Below are 20,467 nucleotides of genomic sequence, written 5' to 3'. Positions count from 1 at the left end.
CCCCAGGGGCTTTTCCCACTCAAAGAGACATGGCTAGCTCCCTAACTTCTGCAGTTCTTACCGAAGGCCAGGCAGGGAGGTCAGCCAGGGCGTCAGCTATGGCCACCGGTGGAAGCGTATATGAATTCCCAAAAATTGAGTGAAAATGCGCTATCCTCCTGTAATATAGAAGGAATGGGGGTATAATTATCTGACCCGAGACTACCTTGTAGTAACTTCCAGAATTCCGCCTCGTTGCCTGTGCTCACGGCCATATCCAGAGCCGCCCAGTTTGCTTCATAGAAGGTTTGCTTCTTGCCTTTCAAAAGTTTTTTATAAGCTCTTTTAAGAGATAGTAATATGTAGAAAGTATCTGGGCAATTGGTAACCCTAACTAGTCTCATTTGTTTAATAAGCTGCTTTTTTGCGCTTCTGCACTCTTTATCAAACCAAGTTTTTGGCTTTAAGGGAACTGAGGCAGTAGTTAGTGATGCAATCTGGGGACTAAGCTGGGCTACTATGGCCTCATATGCCCGTAGGCTCTCCTCAGGGACAGTAATGGCTGTGTGTCTTAGATCGGCTAATAAGTCCGATGCCAAAAAGCGATGAGCGTCTAGGCCTATGTCTGGGGACCATCTGAGGCATTTTAAACCATAAAGCTGGTCTAAATGAGGAGCCAGGCAGGGAGCAGCTTGATGTGTAGAGGGGGCCAGAAGAACTAACTTTAAAGGTAAATGATCACTTTCTGGTCTCGAGACAACAGTAAATTCTTTGACCCATTTTATCAATAAGGGGGTACCTAGAAAGTAGTCAACTACACTAGCACCAGCCCATGCTATGTAGGTGAAAAACCCTTTAGAGGAATCTAGGAGAGAGCCATTTAAACAAATAAGATGAAATTTTAAAATCAGATGGAAAAGGGCCATACCATACTTATTAACAACCTTATCTCTTGCGGATCTAATTAGGAGAGGAGAGCCCTCAGGCGGTTCCCAGGGGTTACCATTAATGTTGGGATAACTGTGGCCCATCCTGGCGTTAAAGTCGCCACCTAGGAGAATCGCATATGTAGGATAATTAGCCAGGAGTGCATCAAGGAAATTCTCCAAGGGGGTCCAGGGGGATCCCTCCATTGCGGAATTAGCCGGTGGAACATATATATTTAAACAAATAAAAGGAGGGAAGCCTGCGACAGTAAGACCTAATGCCAGGCATGTGTCTGGGACATCCATATTGGGTAAGACAACATGACAGTCAAGGTTGGTAGCCAACAATATTGCCAGGCCGCCTCGCCCATGACCTTTACTACCATATTTCCTGGCCGGATTCGACCAAGTTTTAAAACCTTGAAGCAGAAGTGTCTCACCCAAGGTAAGCCACGTTTCCTGCAAGAGGATGATGTCGTATGATTGTAGTACTTGACATAGCTCCAAGTCTAGTATCTTGCTCTTCCAGTCAGCGATGTTCCAGGAGAGTAGTCTCAGGTGGGTCCCAGGGATGGTGGATCAAAGAGAGCCAGTGCCTGGACTGGGCACCTGGCCAGGCGTGGTAAGCAGGCGTTTTGTCCGTTTTGTCCTTCGAGTAAAACGAGATTGCTGTCATGGCCACGGGGTAATAATGTTTATTTCAGGAGTTAGAGTGCTCACATTTGAAATAATCCGCGGAGTTTGTAGCGTCAGTCCTGGAGAGTGTGGCTTGGCCTTATACATCTTGTTGGGCGAGCCTAGCTCCTCAGTTTGTAGGTAACACATCTCTAGCCAGGTGGGGTCTCTGTCGGCCTTCGAAGGAGATAGAGCAGCATTACAACGGATAACACTACTTGTCAGCCTAGCTCCGCCGGTTGCAAGAGACTTGCTGTCGTTGCATGGAGATCGAAGCTGCTGACTAAATTGTTCAACAGGGTCCATGGCTGGGGAATAGCTTGGGTCACCCAGGTCGGTGGCTGGACACTGTAAAGAATCTGTCGAGCATACTTCTGGCCGTACGCTAGTTAGGCACTCTATAAGCTGAGTTAGTCTGTTAATGATTGCCACTCGTTCAGATTTAGGCAATCGACTGTAAGTATCCATAAGGTGCAATTCTTCTGGCTCAAACCCCTCCTGTAGCAAAGATGTTATGTCTGGGGCAGGCCTAGAGGCCGAGTGTTGCTGGCAGACTTTAGGGTCACAAGCAAAAGGAGACTCGTGATTTAATAAACTGTTAGAAAGCGCCTCTGACATAGCGCCACCGACACCGAGCCGTTTGTCAGGGCGATTGAGTAGCAGTTTATGGGGGGGCATGTTCATAAAGTAGTTGTACCACAATGCCTCACTTCCTTAGCTTCTCCCTGACGTTGAATATCTGATTAGCAATAAAGGGAGTTTGAAATGTAATAATGAGTCGCCAGCAATTCACATTGAAAGACAAGTTGATCATATGCTTGATGAATTGGTGCAATGAGAAGCAGGCAAAAATGGCCTAAGGCAGGTGTCCAAGTGGGGTATGCTTGGGGTTAGAGGCCAGGAACCAGGCGCCCATGGGAGGCACGTAACCGCAAGCTTTTCTCGGATCAATTTTAATTTCCAAGAAATTGCTCTTTGGGGGCTTGCAGTATTTAGAGATGTAAAAGGGATTGGCCTCTGCTCTACCGGTAAGAGCTGGAGACTTCCCATTGGGGCTACTCTACCTTGACCTTGTGGAGAAATTATATTTCCCTCCTTCTGGGGTAGGCCCTTTTTTGGAACGGCTTTTTTTGGTTCTTGAGTAGGGTTATGCTGGACTGTTGATGGCTGGCAGATAGGAGAGTCCAGCAGTTTAAATAATGGTTTAAAATTCATTTTCCTTGCCGGTCCAGATTTTGGATTTTTAACGTTCTTTGATTTTTTGGGTCTTCTAACAAACTGGGACGTCGTGGCGACCTTGCCTTTCCGCCTAGGTACCTGGTTGGACAGAACAGTGCTAGTTAGAGAACCAGCAGGTGAGCCAGGGTCTTTAGATTTCTCACTGAGAATCGGTCCTATAGCCTGAACCAGCGTAGTTAGCAAGCTATTTGTTTCAGCAATATACGCTTTGACTAGTTCCAGTTCTTCCATCACTAACGCGCCCCACCCAAAGGACAGTGTTTTAGATCCAGATGGAGTCGAGTAGGTCATAGACTTATTCGTAGGGTTATTCACGGGGAGGGGCGCCTGTGGCTCCTGGGGCTCCTGTATCGAATCGATGGTAATCACCTCCGTGGGGAATCCATCGGTTTTCGAGCCAAGAGAGCAATTATAGCCCGCGTCAAGTAGTTCCTCCGCCAGGCTTTTAGCACCTAAAGCATCTCTAAATGGTTTATTTGACAAATGATAATCTAATGACCAGTCGTAGGAGCTTTCCGGTAGGGAGCTAGCCTTCTGAGCGTTCGGCTGAACAGATGAAATAGACGAATTTTCTGTCTTAAAGGGGAAGTACTGCGTAATCTTCGCTTGCTGATTAGCTGACAAAGACTCCTCCACCCAAGGAGAAATGCCGAGCTCCTGGCATTTCTTCCTTGTATAAACCATTTTGCACCAGCTCAGGAAGGAACTTTGAGATTGAAGTTGTAAGACGGTCCCCAGCGATAGTAAGTTCCCTTTTAAGATTCCTTTCTTACAAAGTTTTACTTTCACTCTGCCGCCCTTGGCCTTTCCGAACTGAGGAGCTCTTCACTAAATAATACACCTCCTTAATTTCAAGGTCAAGGTTGCACACTTAAAATTTTTAAACCTAACACAATCTCAAAAAGCTGCGCCTTCCAGTATAGAAACAGAGAAGACGCCCACTCTGAAACAGAGAACCGGCTTCTTATCTCAAGAGAGCTGCTAAAGCAGGAATGGAATGGAATAGAATAATAGTTTCGGAATGCAACTGCTCTTGGCTCCCCTGGCCATAGAGATGAAATTTCCGGGGCTCGTTATAAACAGAATTACAGGGTGTTTAAAGTTCAATCGAGGGGAGAAAGCCGGAGGGTGTCTTACCGGAGGTAGCAGCAAACCGGAAGTAGCCTAGAACATGAAAACCCCAAGAAGTCTGCCTCAGCCAGGATAAGATATGCCCTCTGAACCACAAACTTCAGCCCCACCACCTTTTCCCCAAAAGGTGACCACTGGTGTAATCTGTCTGTAAAACTGGCATAGGTATAGATACAGAATAGGACCTTGGTATGGTAGCACTCTTGACCATGCTGACACGTGGGATTTTGAATCAAACAAACTTTATAATATATAAGATGTTAAATGTGATAATAAATGAATATTTTGTTATTGTCCCTATCCTGCTTACCTATCCTACCCCACTAATCCACATGGACTCCTCCCCAAAAACCACAGTCCTTCTAAATAGATGTTCTCTTCTTGATCCGTAATCCTACCTAAATCTAATTTGAAACCCCAACAGGTTTTTCTCTTTAAAACTCCCCTCAGAGTTCTCACTCACACATCCCGCCCACCTGTCAGTCATACCTCATCTGCACCTACTAACATTCTATTAACATTTTCTTACCTGAACATAATTTCAAAATAGTTTTAAACATATAAATAATTCTGATTTCAATACACTGACACTTTACTCCAAAACTCCTGATTTATTTATTTATTTATTTATTTATTGCACTTGTATACCGCCTCATAGCCGAAGCTCTCTGGGCGGTTTACAGCAATCAAAAACATTAAAACAAATATACAATTTAAAACACATATTTTAAAAAACAATTTAAAACACAATCTTAAAATCTGAAACAATATCTGATCTGAGGGCTACTTTCAACTGGGTATTCAATCCAGACACATTTACATCTACATCATCTACAAGAGTTGCTGTATACTATAGCCAGTGTGGATTTTTCACATTCCACATTGTTAAATTGACAATACCCCCCATGCCATTCTGGTGCTTCCCATAAGCTCATTTCAAAACAAAACCTTACAAACGTATAGTCTTGAACTCAGAAATGCTTGCTTAACAACCCTCTCAATTTTCATGGTGATACACAAAACAGTCAGAGAGAATAGAGAGTTCAAAGTCTAAAAAGGGGGGGAGAAACCCAGCCCCCTTTTGGATGTTAAAAAGCATGGGGGACAAGATGGAACCCTGGGGGACAGCACAGGAAAGCTCCTATGGTGTATAACAGAAGCCTCCCAAAACTTCTTTCTGGAGATAGGAGCTGAACCACTGAAGTACAGCGCCCCCAACCCTCCCCTTCCTGAGCCACTCCAGAAGGATACCATGGTCAATGGTATTAAAACACGCCAAGGAATCAAGAAGAGTGAGCAGGGTTGCACTCCCCCATCTCTCAACAAATGTCATCAGCCAGGGTGACCAAGGCAGTTTCAGTGCCATGAGTGGGCCTAACAGTCAGTCTCCTCCAAACATGTCTGAAGTTGGACTGCCACTACCTTGCTCAAAAAAGCACCTTGCTCAAAAAAGGAATATTTGCCACTGGGTGATAGTTAATCAACACTTCTGGGTCCAAGGAGGACTTCTTAAGGAGGGGACACACACACATCCTTCAAGGTAGATAGTGCTCTACCCTCCTTCAGTGAAGCATTGATCTCTCCCTGGACCTACCTAGTCAATCTCCCATGGCTAGATCTAAGAAGCCAAGATGAGCAAACGGTCAGGAGGGCAAGTGGTTGGCCGCACTTCAAGCAGCTTTTCCACATCCTCATGCTGCTATAATCGAAACTGATCTAGTACAGATGGAACAGATATCTCCACTGAACTTCATCTAGCCGTGGCATGCAACTCAGACTGAACGGAGTGATTTTGTCCCTAAAGTGCCTCCCAATGTTACAGCAGGCTGTCGAGGGTGTCAGAGCAAAGCTCTTTTGGCCAGATGACAAAAGCTCATTTACCACTTGGAAAAGCTCTACTAGGTAGCTCTTGCAGATGCTTTGGTGATGGAGTAGACTTTCTTTGTCACTGCCACGTTGTAGGTACAACAATGTAGGTTCAGAGATTTATGCTGTGCTCTAGCCATTTACCTTCCTGTTTCATCACATGCAGGTGACTAGAGTGCCAAGGTGACAAACGTGCTCCACAGCAATTGTGAGGGCACTCAGGAACTATCATGCTGATGACCCTATGCATCTCACCATTTCAAGGTGTGGCGAGAGCCTTGACAGGAGCACTAGCCATGTCAGTCAGAATATCCCTCAGAGCATTCAGAAATTTCTCTGATTCCATAAATCTCTGAAGGAGGCCTATCCCTGCAGCATGAGGTAGCCACATTCAACCCAAATCTCACCAGGGAATGATCCATCCATGACAACAGATTCACAACAAACCCTCCAATAATCAAACCCTTTACAAATATCCAGAGGAAAGGCATTATCAACCATACAAAAACAACTGATGGTAGTTACCTGATTTAGAACAGATTTATGTAACAGATTAATTCCCCTTCCCCACCATAGGGTAACTTGATAGCTGGGCTCTTCCACAAATTAAATTGCATTTTAAAGCCATCTGAGAAAGCAATCCTAAAGCTGGCCAGAGGCCTACTGAGGGCCTGTTGGAAGTGGCATGTGTGCCACAATACCAGATGGAGGTCTGCCATTGTGGAATTTACCAGTCAATTTCTTTGGGTAACACCTCGACCTCTGGTGTTATTAAGAGAGGAGGAAAAAAACCCTCTTGTCCACAATCTCCATTTTCAAGCGTATGAAAATAATCAGTTAAAATCCCTAAAATGTGTTTACATATATTTTATTTTTATTTATCTATTTAAAACATTACTGCTGTAGTCTTAACCTCATTTACGCTGAATTCAATTGGCTAATTTTATTTATTTATTTATTTATTATATTTATATTCCACCCTTCGTCCCAGTAGGAGCCCAGGCGGGAAATGACTTTAGCATACAGGCAGGTTGGTATGTGAAGAAGTGCTTATTTAAGAACTTGGGTCTCAAGATATTTAGGGCTTTAAAGGCAACACCAGCACTTTAAATGGAGCCCAGAAGTGAATAGGCAACTAGTGAAATTCTTTTAAGACTGGAGAGATATGAATAGTGCCAATCAAACCTCTGGTCGGCTTCCAAACTGTTTTCAGAAGCAGTCCTATGTATAATGCATTGTAGTAAACCTAGATGGGATGTTACCAGAGTATGGATAACTATGGCCAAAGCTGATAAAAGGCACAGTTACCTCTAGAGATAACTTTACCTGGGCCTCTAAAGACAAGGCTGATTGAGGAGCACCCCCACATTATTTCAGGGGGAGTTTCATTCAGAACTGGCCATATACCATCTTTTCAAATTAGAGAATTATCTTCCCACCAGACCTCCATTTTGTCAGGATTAACCTTCATCTTATTGGTCCTCATCCTTCCCATTACTGAATCTAGGCACCGGTTCAACACTTCCGTAGTCTTACTTGATTCAGATTATTAGGAAAAGTAGATCTGGGTGTCATGAGCATATTGGTAATATGCCACTCCAGATGACCTCTTTCATCAGCTTCATATAGATATTAAAGAGCACAGGGGGCAAGATAGGACCTTGCAGGACCACATAGCACAAGTACCAAGGAGTCAATTAACTCCCCCGGTACAACTCCCTGAAAACTCTGGAAACAGCAACAGAACCACCTTGCCACCAATTCCCAGTTCACAGAACCAATCCAGAAGGATATCATGGCCAATGGTATCAAAAGCTGCCACATCAAGGAGAATCAACAGACTTGCACTTACCAATCTCTCTTCTGAAATTCATCAAGACAACAAAGGCATTTCCAGTGCTAAAACAAGGCCTGAAGCCAGATTGAAATGGATATGGATAGTCTATCTCCTCCAAGAGAGCCTGGATTTGGATTCTCACTACCCATTCAGATACCTTGCCTAAGAAGGGGCTATTTGTGACTGGGTGATAGTTAAAATGACTTTGGTCTAAGGAGGTCTTTTCAATGGTGGTCATGCTACCATCTCATTCAGGGAGGGTGGGGCCACTCCCTCCTTGGGTCCCAGGCCATCTGAGGGAAGGGAGTTCCCATCTAACACAGAGTGTACCCCTCTGCCCAGTTCACTTTTTCCTTTTAAAGAACTCACTGCCACCAAAGATCTTGACTGTAAGCCTGCTGCTTATCAATCAGCCTAAAAATAATAATAAAAAAACCCTCCTTGGGTCTCTCTGGAATCTCTCTAGGTAGCACAGTTGTGAGGGTGTTAAGGAGAGACAGCACCACATGAACTAAAATTTATTAAGACAAATACAAAGAGTTTTAAGAAAAGATATTACATACAAAAGTTACAGAAAATGAGTATATTCCTCCTGGAGCAAAAAAGACAAGCAAAACAGAGAGTAAAACCAATCTTCTACCCCTGGGTCTAATTACTTATCTTGCAGCCCTTTTTTCTTACCAAGCTGAGTTCTGCCTTTGAACCACTCACCTCGACTGTCCACCTTTAGATATTATCTCTGTTTACCTGTCCCCTGCCAGTGAAAGGCTCCACCCAGCATGATTCCAGCCAGCAGGAAGTATTGGTGTCCAGGTTACAGGCAGCAGGAGGTAGTATAGCCTTTAATTTTCCTGCTCTCAGACAAGAGACATGCCATCTCTCAAGTATGCAAGGGAGTTTTACTGCCCTCTCACTTGAACCTCAGGTCCGGTCATTTGAGCAGCTTAACCCTATAACCTCCAAATGAACAGACAAGGAAGATATGCAACAGACAAGGAAGATGTGCATCCTCATACAATACAGAGCAGTCCATATAAAAACAGAGTCCATATAAACAATCCAGGACAGTAAAGTCCAGTTCCTTCACACCTTCCAGGCTTCATGTCAGTGTCATCAGGCTGCAGCAACTGACCTCATCCCATAAACTTGGGCCAACTGTATCTGCAGCATGCAGATCAGAACAGAAAAAGGCAGTATTATCTCAAAATGTCAGGCAAATGTATTGCAGCAGGCTTCTGAGAGTTCCTGCATTTGTTCCATTGTTAGTTGATATTGAAGTATGATACCAATATTCAATTTTAAACTGAGTGCAGATCTTAGTCAGTCATTCAATAAAGTGCCAAGTTATACATGCTTAATAAAGTTCTCCATAACAACTGACAAATACTGAAAAATGGATGGTGCTATGGCAGCATAACCAAAGAATAATTTTAGTTGTTGTTATGTGCCTTCAAGTCGATTACGACTTATGGCAACCCTATGAATCAGTGACCTCCAAGAGCATCTGTCATGAACCACCCTGTTTAGATCTTGTAAGTTCAGGTCTGTAGCTTTCTTTATGGAATCAATCCATCTCTGGCTTCCAATCTCCTATCTCCTATCCAATCTCCTTCCAATCTCCTTCCAATCTCCAATCTCCTATCGAGTTCAGTTTAAAATCCTGGTTTTAACGTTTAAAGCTCTATCGGGCTCAAGTCCTAGTTATCTATCAAATCGTTTGTCATTTTATGAACCGACCCGTCCTTTAAGATCTTCTTTAGACCAACCATTGAGAACTATATCCTTCCTTTATTAGTTGTTCTCTCTCTTTCATTATATATTCTCCATGTACATTTTCTAATAATTCTTGGTAAGTTAACCATTTCTCTTTTCCAGCCATTTCTCTTCTATAAAATGCTTCTTGACTTGAAACACATAGTGGTATTTTGGAAAAGAATCTTGTTTTGTATTTATTCCATATTTTCAACAAAGGACGTCTTATAAAATGATGGTTAAAATCCACATTAACTTTTACTTTATCATACCATAGATATCCATGCCATCCCCACTTCAGGTTATGACCCTCCAAATCTAATAATCTTTTGTTCCTCAATACAATCCATTCTTTTATCCAGACTAAGCAACAAGCAGCAAAGTAAAGTCTCAAATTTGGTAAACCCAATCCTCCTCTTTCTTTGGCGTCTTGTAGTAATTTAAATTTAATTCTTGGTTTTTTCCCCTGCCAAACAAATTTAGAAATATCTTTTTGCCATTGTTTAAAAGGTAAATCAGAGGATATGACAGGTATTGTTTGAAACAGAAACATCATTCTCGGCAATACATTCATTTTTATTACAGATATTCTGCCCATTAATGACAATTGTAATTTATCCCATCTTAACAAATCTTTCTTAATCTCTGACCATAATTTTTCATAATTGTTATGAAACAACTTTGAATTTTTATTTGTCATAATGATACCTAAATATTTCACCTTTTCTTCTATTTTAAAATCTATCTTCTCCATTAACTCTTTTTGATCTCTTAAAGATAAATTTTTCACCAGCATCTTCGTTTTTTGATTATTGATCTTAAATCCTGCTAATGGTCCAAATTCTTCTAATTTGTCCATCAATATTTTGATTCCTTCCAAGGGATTTTCTAATACAATTATCAAGTCGTCAGCAAATGCTCTCAATTTATATTCCTCTTTTTTTATCTTTATTCCCGAAATCCTTTTGTCTTGCCTTATGTCTCTAAGCAGCACTTCTAGAACCAAAATAAATAAGAGAGGGGACAGTGGACATCCCTGTCTTGTGCCCTTTTGTATTTCACATGAGTCCGTTAAATCCCCATTGACAATTATCTGTGCCTTCTGTGATGTATAAATCGATGTGATCCATTTTATAAAATTATCTCCAAAGTCCATTTGCTCTAGAACCTTAAACATAAATTTCCAATTCAAATTATCGAATGCTTTCTCAGCGTCCAGAAAAATCAAGGCTGCTTGTATGTCATTTTGTTGTTCAAGATACTCCAACACATTCAAAACATTCCTGACGTTATCACGTAATTGTCTTTTAGGTAAAAACCCCACTTGATCTTCCTGAATAAATTGTTGCAATATTATTTTCATTCTTTCTGCCAAAATCGTTGTAAAAATTTTATAATCATTATTCAATAAAGATATTGGTCGATAATTTTTTGTTTTAGTTAGATCCTGCTCTTCTTTAGGTATTAATGTTATATTGGCATTTTTCCAACTATCCGGTATCTTCCCTTCTTGCAAAATAGAATTCATTGTGTACTGTAAAGGTAATAGAAGTTCCTCCTCCAAGCATTTGTAATACATTGCTGATAGTCCATCCGGTCCTGGCGCCTTTCCTAATTTAATTTTACTTAAAGCCTCAGATATTTCTCTTGACGTAATAGGGCCATTAATAGCTTGTCTCTGAAAATCTGTAATTTTAGGCAAATTCTGTTTTGATATATATTCTTCTATTTTTTCAGAGGGAATTTCCTGACACTTGTACAAAGTTGAATAATATTGATGAAAAACCCCTTGGATTTTTACATTGTCTGTCAACATCAAATCTCCTTCTTGTATCTTTAAAATAAGATTTTTTTGTCGTTCTTTTCTTAATTTATATGCTAACAATTTCCCCGGTTTATTTGCAAATTCAAAAGTCCTTTGTTTAGCAAAGTTTAATTTCCTTTCAATTTCTCTAACTGTCAACATTGACACTTGTTTCTGTAACATTTTAATTTGATTTACAGTAGAAGCTTTGGTTGGATTCTTTTTCAATTCTTCCTCTTTTTGTTTTATTTCTTCCAAGATTAATTGCATTTTCTGTTGTTTCTTCTTTTTTAATTCAGAGTTACATTTAATAAAATATCCCCTCATAAATGCTTTACTTGTGTCCCAAACAATATTTTCATCTGTTCCTTTATATAAATTGTGTTCAAAAAACTCTTTTAATTTCTTCTTACATTCCTGCACTATTTTATCATTCTGTAATAAAGATTCATTTAGTCTCCATTTAAATCCAAGATTTTTTTTTTTTAAAGTCAATATCACTGGATTGTGATCCAAAAATGTTTTTGGTAATACATCCATCTCGGAAATATCTTTCACTAAACTTTTAGACATCCAAATCATATCAATCCTCGAAAATGTTTTATGCCTTTCTGAAAAATAAGTAAATTCCTTTGCATTATTATTTATATGTCTCCAAGCATCCACCAATTCCAAATTTTCCATCAATTCAAAACAAATCTTCGGCAATTTGCCCTGTGTCTCTTTAATGTTTTTCTCAGAAAGTCTATCAATTTTTGGTGAAATTACCCCATTCCAATCACCCATGACACACCAATGATCATATACAAACTCTGATAATTTTTCCATAAGTCCAGTATAGAACCTTGTTTTATCTTCATTGGGAGCATAAATGCCCACTATCAAAATTTTTGTACCCTGTATGGTAATTTCAACTGCCACAAATCTGCCACTATCATCCAATAATATCAATTTAGGGGACAATTGTGAATTAATGTAAAGGACCACACCATTTTTTTTTTTTTATCCTGCCGAAATAAATTCTTCGCCCAAATTTTTACAGATTAAATATTTGGAGTCTTTCTTCTTAATATGAGTTTCTTGTAAACAAATTATATCCAATTTTAATTTTTTAAAATAATGAAATACTTTCTCTTCTGCGACGAATTAGCTCCATTTATATTCCAAGTTAGATATTTGTAATCCATTTTTAAGCATGTATTTTAGAAAAGTCTGTACCTGTTGCTCCCTTTGATTCATCATCATCCTTTTCTTCTTCTACCTGTTTCTGTTGACTTTGTTTCCCAGGAATTGTATCCATGTCTTTGAGTTTATCTTCTTCCATATCTTTTGAAGCTTTTCTCAAGAAATCCCTTGCTTTTTGAACAGTATTTAATCGATACTTCTGTTGTCTGAATGTAAAAATCACTCCCTCTGGAATATCCCATCTAAATTGAATTTTACATTGTTTAAGTTTTTCTGTGAAAAAAGCATATTCTTTTCTCTTTCGTAAAAGTCTAATAGGAATTTCCTTCATCACCAGTATTTCTTTACCGTCAATTTTGAAGCCATTGTTAAAATGGTGTTGCAATACCGTATTTCTAGTCTTTTTTTTTAGAAAATTAACAAGTACATCTCTTGGGATTTTTTTCATTGTTGCATATCTGGAATTAATTCTGTAAACTGTATCTATTTCAAATTCCATCCGATCTTCATTCATTTCCAAGGATTTTGCTAAAACAGTAACAATTTTCTCTCTGATGTCTTCACCTGTTTCCTCAGGAATTGCACGGAATCTCAAGCAATATTCTTTACCTCTAAGTTCCATAACAGCAAAATAATTGTTAGAAAGATACAAAATGGATAAAAAACGGTATGGGTTTGAAATAAATAAATCTGATTTTGAAGTAGATTTGTGTACAAATGATGAATGTATAATTGCAAAAATGTATAAATTTTTTATTGAAAATGGATATGGAAGAAGAACAAGTAAAAGAGTGTATGGTCAAGTGGGCAAAATTTTTTGGCTATAATATACAAATGGATCAATGGGAAAATATGTGGAAAAAAGGTTTGAAATTTACATTATGTTATAATCTTAAAGAAAATTTTTATAAAATGATGTATCGTTGGTATATGACTCCAGAAAAGTTGTCAAAAATGTATAGTAATGTTTCTAATGTATGTTGGAAATGTAAACAACAAGAAGGATCTTTCTACCATATGTGGTGGTCGTGTAAACAGGCAAAATCATTCTGGGCACAGATAGGTAGGATGATGCAAAAAATCTTGAAGATAAATATTCAGTCAAAGCCAGAATTTTTTCTATTGGGCTTTATGGGTAAACAAAAAGAAAAGAAATATGGAAGAATAATATTATATATGATCACGGCAGCAAGATTATTATATGCACAAAAGTGGAAAATGGAATTAATACCAACAATGGAAGAATGGCTATTGAAACTAATGGACTTAGTCGAGATGGACAAATTGACATGCCTTCTCAGAGAAAAAACGACAGATACATTTCTTAAGGAATGGAAGCCTCTTTTGGACTTTTTGTTGAAAGAAAAAAATGAAATGATGATAATGGGATTTGATGATTAATCAAGATAGACTATGGAAAAAAGTGAACTTTGTATGTTTTAGGGGTCAAGTTTGATATATATTATGTACCTATAGCTGATCTGTAACAAATCGGAAGTCAAGTTTTTTCTTTTTATTTTTGCTGTATTGTTTTTGTTGTTTGATTTTGTTGTGTCTGTTTTATAAAAATTTGAATAATAAAAATTATTACAAAAAAAAAAAGATCTTCTTTAGACCCTGGTCTTAATATTCCCTCTTTTTCCCAAATTCACCAGATGGGCATTAGGAATAAACTGTTCTCAGTGGGGGCACCAACTCTTTGGAATGCTCTTCCGCAGGAAATTCGTTCTTCCCCTTCTCTGTTTAGTTTCCGTCGCCAAGTTAAGACCTTTTTATTTCGGTTAGCTTTTGAATTGTAATGTGTGATATACTGTATATTTCTTATAATGTTTTATAACTTGTTTGGTATGTTATACTGTACTATGTTGTTTTATTATGCTATTGTTTGCCGCTTAGAATTCCTTGGAACTGAAGCGGGATATAAACTTTTTAAATAAATAAATAAATCTCTTGTTTGGCCTTCGTCTTTTTCTACTCCCTTCTGTTTTTCCTAGCATTATTGTATTTTCTAGTGAATCAGGTCTTCTCATGATGTGTCCAAAGTATGATAACCTTAGTTTCATCATTTTAGCTTCTAGTGACAGTTCTGGTTTAATTTGTTCTAACACCCAATTATTGGTCTTTTTCGCAGTCCATGGTATGCACAAAGCTCTCCAATTTTAGTTAGGAATAGTGAATAAGATATGTTCTACATTGTATGGATGGGTTATCTGCATCACAATGCACTTAAGATACTGTACATCTCCCTTATATTTTAGTTTACTCCAGTCTCTCACCTCGGGTTGTGAAAGATTATAGCCTCCAGAAATATTCCTGCCTCTTGAGCTGACCCAGTCTATGCATCTTCTGACTGCCAAATTCCTGACAGTTTTTTCTATACAAGATATACTGTGGCACACAAAGATGTTACTAATTGTGAAAGGCTCTGGTGTATCAATTTATTTAGTCTTTTGTTGGTCAGGTGCTTTCTTCAGTAAAATAAGTGGACGTTAAATAGACTAATTTCAAAATAGACATTGGAACAGGGTCTAATAGCAGGAATTTTATGACCCGTCATAAAATTGTGTCCGTTGACACATACCTCTGTTGGGGACTTGTCCCACAGGCCTTTTCTGAAAAAAAATAGCTGGTCAAACAATATTTTCCGGCTGTTTGGTAGGTATGTTAAATATCACTTTTTTTTTGTACTGCTGTGGGTACCCTAAGTAACGGATATAAAATAGTAGTTGTCATTAGGTACTTATTTTCAAATGTCCTTCAGGTGGGCATAAAATAAATAATATGCTTTTGCATATACTAATGGACATACTTCATCAATATGGTTTCCACTGAAGAATTAAATGCTAACAGTGGGCCCAGAGATAGAAGTTGAGCTATATTGAGGAAGAGTGTTCATAAAATTATACATTTACTGCAAATCTGAGAAAAGAGCCACATCTAGAAATACAGTTGTCAAAATTCTTTAAAGCTTGTTGATTGTGTTTGTATCATGCATAGTTATTACTAGGCATGTGTTTCATCCACCTGCAAGTCTTTATGATGTTTCGGCTTCAGCATGGGAACATAGTGCCTGTTATTTGTATTGGAAGCTAGGGAAGGAGACATATACATTATGCAGATCTTTGCCTGAAGCCTGGAACTGCTGAACCTATTTAGAAATGCTCAAACTAGCTCATATTGCTGGGGAACGGCCACTTTATTCATTAGATTTTCAGGTGAGCAGATGCTGTTGACAAGATTATACCAAACCACAACAAATGACAGGATCAATTCACCTATTAAGCAGGAATCAGGACAAGACAATAAGTCCAGGAAGAAGAATATTTATTTATTACTGTTGGTAGGGCAATACTAAGTTCCATTGGTTTGAACAGGATTTACAACTAATTTTTAGACGTACCACTGTGTTCAGTGGCACTTATTTTCAAGTAAGCGTGAATAAGATTGCAGTAGGGTAATGCAATCTTTTATGTGGAGTGTTACTGTTTTTAATGAGGTTTACTTCCAAGTAAGTACTTTTAAGTTTTGCTGGATTGTACCCTTTCACTTTTGCATTGGACCAGAGCATGACAGTTTACAATTTCCTCTTGAGCATCTCACTTCTCAGTCATTTCCATCCTAAACTGTAAACTGGTATAATTTTATTACATTGTGCCAGCTTGATTCAAAAAGAGGCCTCTAGGTGGCATACAACTGAAAATTAAAAATACACAGAAATAACAAACAATTGTAACAAATTAAAAGATAATAAAGCATAATAGTACATAATAAACAACTAAAATACAAGGAGGAGCATAAACAAGATACAACCACATTCCAATTATGTATTTATTTGGCAGAATAAAATATTGCATACAGCTTCCCTATAATCTTCATTAGAATGAGCCTGGCAGGTCTATTTTAGGAGGATGTTCTGAAGTGCAGATACCACCATAGTATTGGCCCTGCTTCTAGTAGAAGAAACCAATCTGGTTTCTTATAATGAAGAAATCTAAAGCAGAACCATCCTAGAAGATTCATAGTAGCACACAGGAAGCTTAAAATCTGGATCCTATGCATGTTTGTTTAGAATAAGTGGGACTTACTCCCAGGTAAATGTGCCCATGAATTTTTGTTTTAATTTGCTTTTAGGCTCCTTTTTTATTGCTTTTATGTTGTATTTTTTGCTGTAATGATATTTATTTTTAAATATTATATACTGCTCAGAGATTTTTAACTTGTTAAGTGGTTTATAAATGCTTTTAAGTAAATAAATATAAATTGCGCCCATTTATATTATTTCTATGTATGCACGTGTGCGTGCATGTGGGAGAAAGTTTGCTGGGGAACCATATAATAAACACAAGAGTATGAGCAGATCTGCAAAGAGATATGCACCTCTGAATCATAGTCTACATATCCATAATTCATGAAATGTGGAAGGAATAGGGGATGGATGGTAAGCACATCTTGTCCTCAATGTACTGCATAAACATCCATTCTCCAATGTATTTTTGACTGAACTATTACTAATAACTAGATAAGAAAGTTGAACTTCTATGTTTTATTATGCACATGCCAGCATCCTGTTACAATTGACATAATGGATCTAGAATGCCATTACTATAATTTGGCTTCAAGATATACCTTTTATCTTTCTGCTAACTTTTTATTTTATCCTTTTGTGGAAATCCTTGGGAAAAATAGAAGAGGATGGTGTGACGCCCTTCCCTGGCTCTCCCTGTCAGGTTCCTACCTGCTCGTGGCTACTGCCTGTCACTAGGCACCACCAGGGACTCCACCAGTCCGGACTGTCCTTTTTTTTATGGTTTCTCTCCCCGCTCTAGCACAGATCTCAACAGATCCCCCTGCTAGGCAGCACCACCAGTCACGTCCTAATACCAGTATTCCCAGAGACTCAGAATACTTGTCGTGTTATTCTCTTCACCGCTGCCACCATTTGTTACAGTTTCCCTTCAGCCTTGGTCATTACCTTACCCTCCCTTCTGGTCTGTGAAACCCCAGCCAAGGATCAGGCCTTCGGTAAACCAAATTAAGTATTTATTAAATATAACAAAGATAACAAGATTTCTTCATAAGGCACATAAGCCTATGGTTTTATCTAATACTAATCCGAACTCCACCCTCTCCTCACATCCACCAACTCTCCACACAATCTCCTCTCAAAACCCACCAAAACAACCCACTAACATTCACCACACATCCACACAGATTCCACTGTCACTCTTCCTTTTATACGCTCAGCCATTTTAAACACCCAGCCAATCATCCAGCATTCTACTGCCCATTCACTCCCCCTCCTCTTTCATTCCACTTACCATGTATCTCCTATACAAACAGCACTTACCCTATTTACACTAATACAGGATCATCACAGGTGGCTATATCCCAGGGCTTGAAGCCAAAATTATTTATTTTATTGGAAAATATTAAGTGAAATCTGATGCTGTGCAGGTTGGACAATATGCTCTGGAGCCCCCCTTTTGACAGCACAATACATATATTTACAACCTTATGCTTCAGAATCTTTTCCCTAGTGTCCGCCTCTAATCTGTGCATCCTATTCATTTATTTATAAGATTTCTGATCTGCCCTTCCCCATAAAGTGCCAGGGCAGGTTACAGCAATATAATATGCAGTTATTAAAACAGATAAAGCTTAAAATTATATAAACAAGTAAAACCATTCATTTACACAGGGCTGAGAGGAGCTGGATGTGGCAGATCTCCATCTGAGCCAGCTGGGTCCCAGCTCAGCTGGAGCTCAGCATACGTGGAGCTGGCGTAAGCTGGCATAGGGACTGAAAAAGGGGCTTGTTGGTGGAGGGACCTCGGTGAAAGGACTTAGGACACATCCAACTCGTGTTTGGAGTGCTCCTGCAGGTTGCAATCTAGGCAAAAGATGTGCCGGGAAAAAGGTTGGTCTAAGAAAATAATTGCAATAGAAGTCAATGGAGAGGGCATACTCCCCTGTAGAGATATTTGGGAACGCAGGCTTTTACTTTCTGGTCCCTGTGTGCAGCTCCCGGGTGAGCCGGCATTCAGCCATCCCAGAGGCTCTTGAATGGCACTTGGATGTAGTGGAACTTTATGCCAGCTTCTCTTGCGCCAGCACCACTTATGCCAGCTTCCCCTGAGTAGGAATGCTCTGCCCAACTCAGCCAAGCATTAGCTTCCTTTTTGATGCATTTCAAAAGCTTAGGACAATCTTTAACAGACAGATCCTTGGTGAAGGATCAGTTTTAAAATATCTGGATACATAAGTGAACACTAGTATCAAAATGGTGCACAGGGGAATTTGGAGGCCTTGTGGGGGCTTCATCGTTAAAGTTAAGGAACTTTGCTATTGGTTTGATATTAATTACTTAGGACTGGTTAAATCACGCTGTATCAGGTATGGTTAATCTTTTTTGGCACTCCTTCCTCTTTCCTGAGCACTAAAACCTTCTTGCAATGGTGCTGCACCAGATGAGGAAGAGGTGCTGTTGCACGGTAAGGTGAGGCACAGGCACCCAATTTTGGAGAGCTGGAGGGCCCTCCGCAGCATTGCAGGAGAGGGTTTAAAAAAATAAAAATAAAGTATTTTAAACAGCCGGTTTTTTTGTGGGGGGGCATAACCAGCCTGCTAGAATTCCACCAAATTCGGATTTGGTACCGAATTTCCCATTAATTCTCTTATTCTCAATAGTTGAAGATCAGATTTTAATGTAGTGCATTTCTGCAGCTGATTTTGGAAACAGCCTTTTTTAAAAAAAAAAAACCCACCTCTAAGATAGCCATTTGAAGAATAATTTATCCATATTTCCTTTTAAAATATCAATATTTCCTTCAAAATATTAATATTTTAAAAGGAATATTCCTTCCAAATATCAGTATTTCCTTTAAAAATATCTACATTAATATCGATATTTTTTACAAGCGAAAATATCATGGATCAGTAAAAGCAGTGGCTAGCGGATAAAAAACAAACTTGAATCAATGCCAGCCTGTTAGGCAGATGGAATCCTTTTAAACTGGAACTTGCTAACGGATCCCATCAAGAGACATGCCTTTTATAGTGAGCACTTCCTCTTTTAAAAGTAAAGCTATTTGTCATTCTAATCAAATCAATCTTATCCATGATAATTCTTATATATGAAATCGTGCATATCTGATTTTATATATACCATGTATTGCAGATGTTGGCTTTTAAACATTCTCAACCTTTTTGTATTAATAAAATAACATAAAACAACACTATATACAACACACACCACACACATATATATCATGATCCAGCCAAAACAGAGCACTTGATTGCTATTGATTTTAATGGGAGAAAGCTATGTAGGTATTTAAGACTGCAATCCTATAAAGTTACCTGGAAGTACAGTCCATTGAACTAATGAGACTTACTTCTAATTCAACATAACTTTTCTACAGAAATTAACATCATCGAAAAGTAGTTTACTTTGGCTGGATTGTGCCCCTAGTGAATTGTTCTAATTTAGGGTCTCAATTTAGCTATTGTCTTGTTGCAAGAAGATGGGCTGCGTTCCCTTTTCCACCAATAGCATATCCACATAAAGCCAAGTAAGTGCCACCAGATCTTCCTTGCTGGATCATAATACATGTCCAGAATGATCAGAGGAAAAGGCAATTTTGTCAATAATGCACATATAATACAATCATAAAAGAATCACCCTTCAAAGAATACTAACTTTGCTTCTGCTCATGGAAATATACAGGTATGTAGTAGCAGATGAGGCAACATGAAGTGAAATGACTAACAGTCATATGTCGAGACTAGCCTCACATTTTAAACCATTGGTGCATAAAACTGCTCTGTACACATCCAATTAGCCTTCAATTTAGGGATGCTGCAGTGCTAAACTTCAAAGAGTTTGAAAGCGTTTTGTCAATCAGGAATTAAGGATGTCTTTGGATTTAGGGTTATCATGTTCAGAATTGTATTTTCTGCTTATATTGGAAGGGGCAGAGCTCTTTCCTGAAGACATTGATCTTTGCCCTTTTGGCCTCCCAAGCCCATCTGTCTCATCACTTTGATCAGATCTGGAGAGGAACGACTAGAATG

This window comes from Rhineura floridana, chromosome 9, assembly GCF_030035675.1.
Source record: "Rhineura floridana isolate rRhiFlo1 chromosome 9, rRhiFlo1.hap2, whole genome shotgun sequence".
Taxonomy (NCBI): domain Eukaryota; kingdom Metazoa; phylum Chordata; class Lepidosauria; order Squamata; family Rhineuridae; genus Rhineura; species Rhineura floridana.
Note: the sequence above shows the minus strand (reverse complement) of the source record.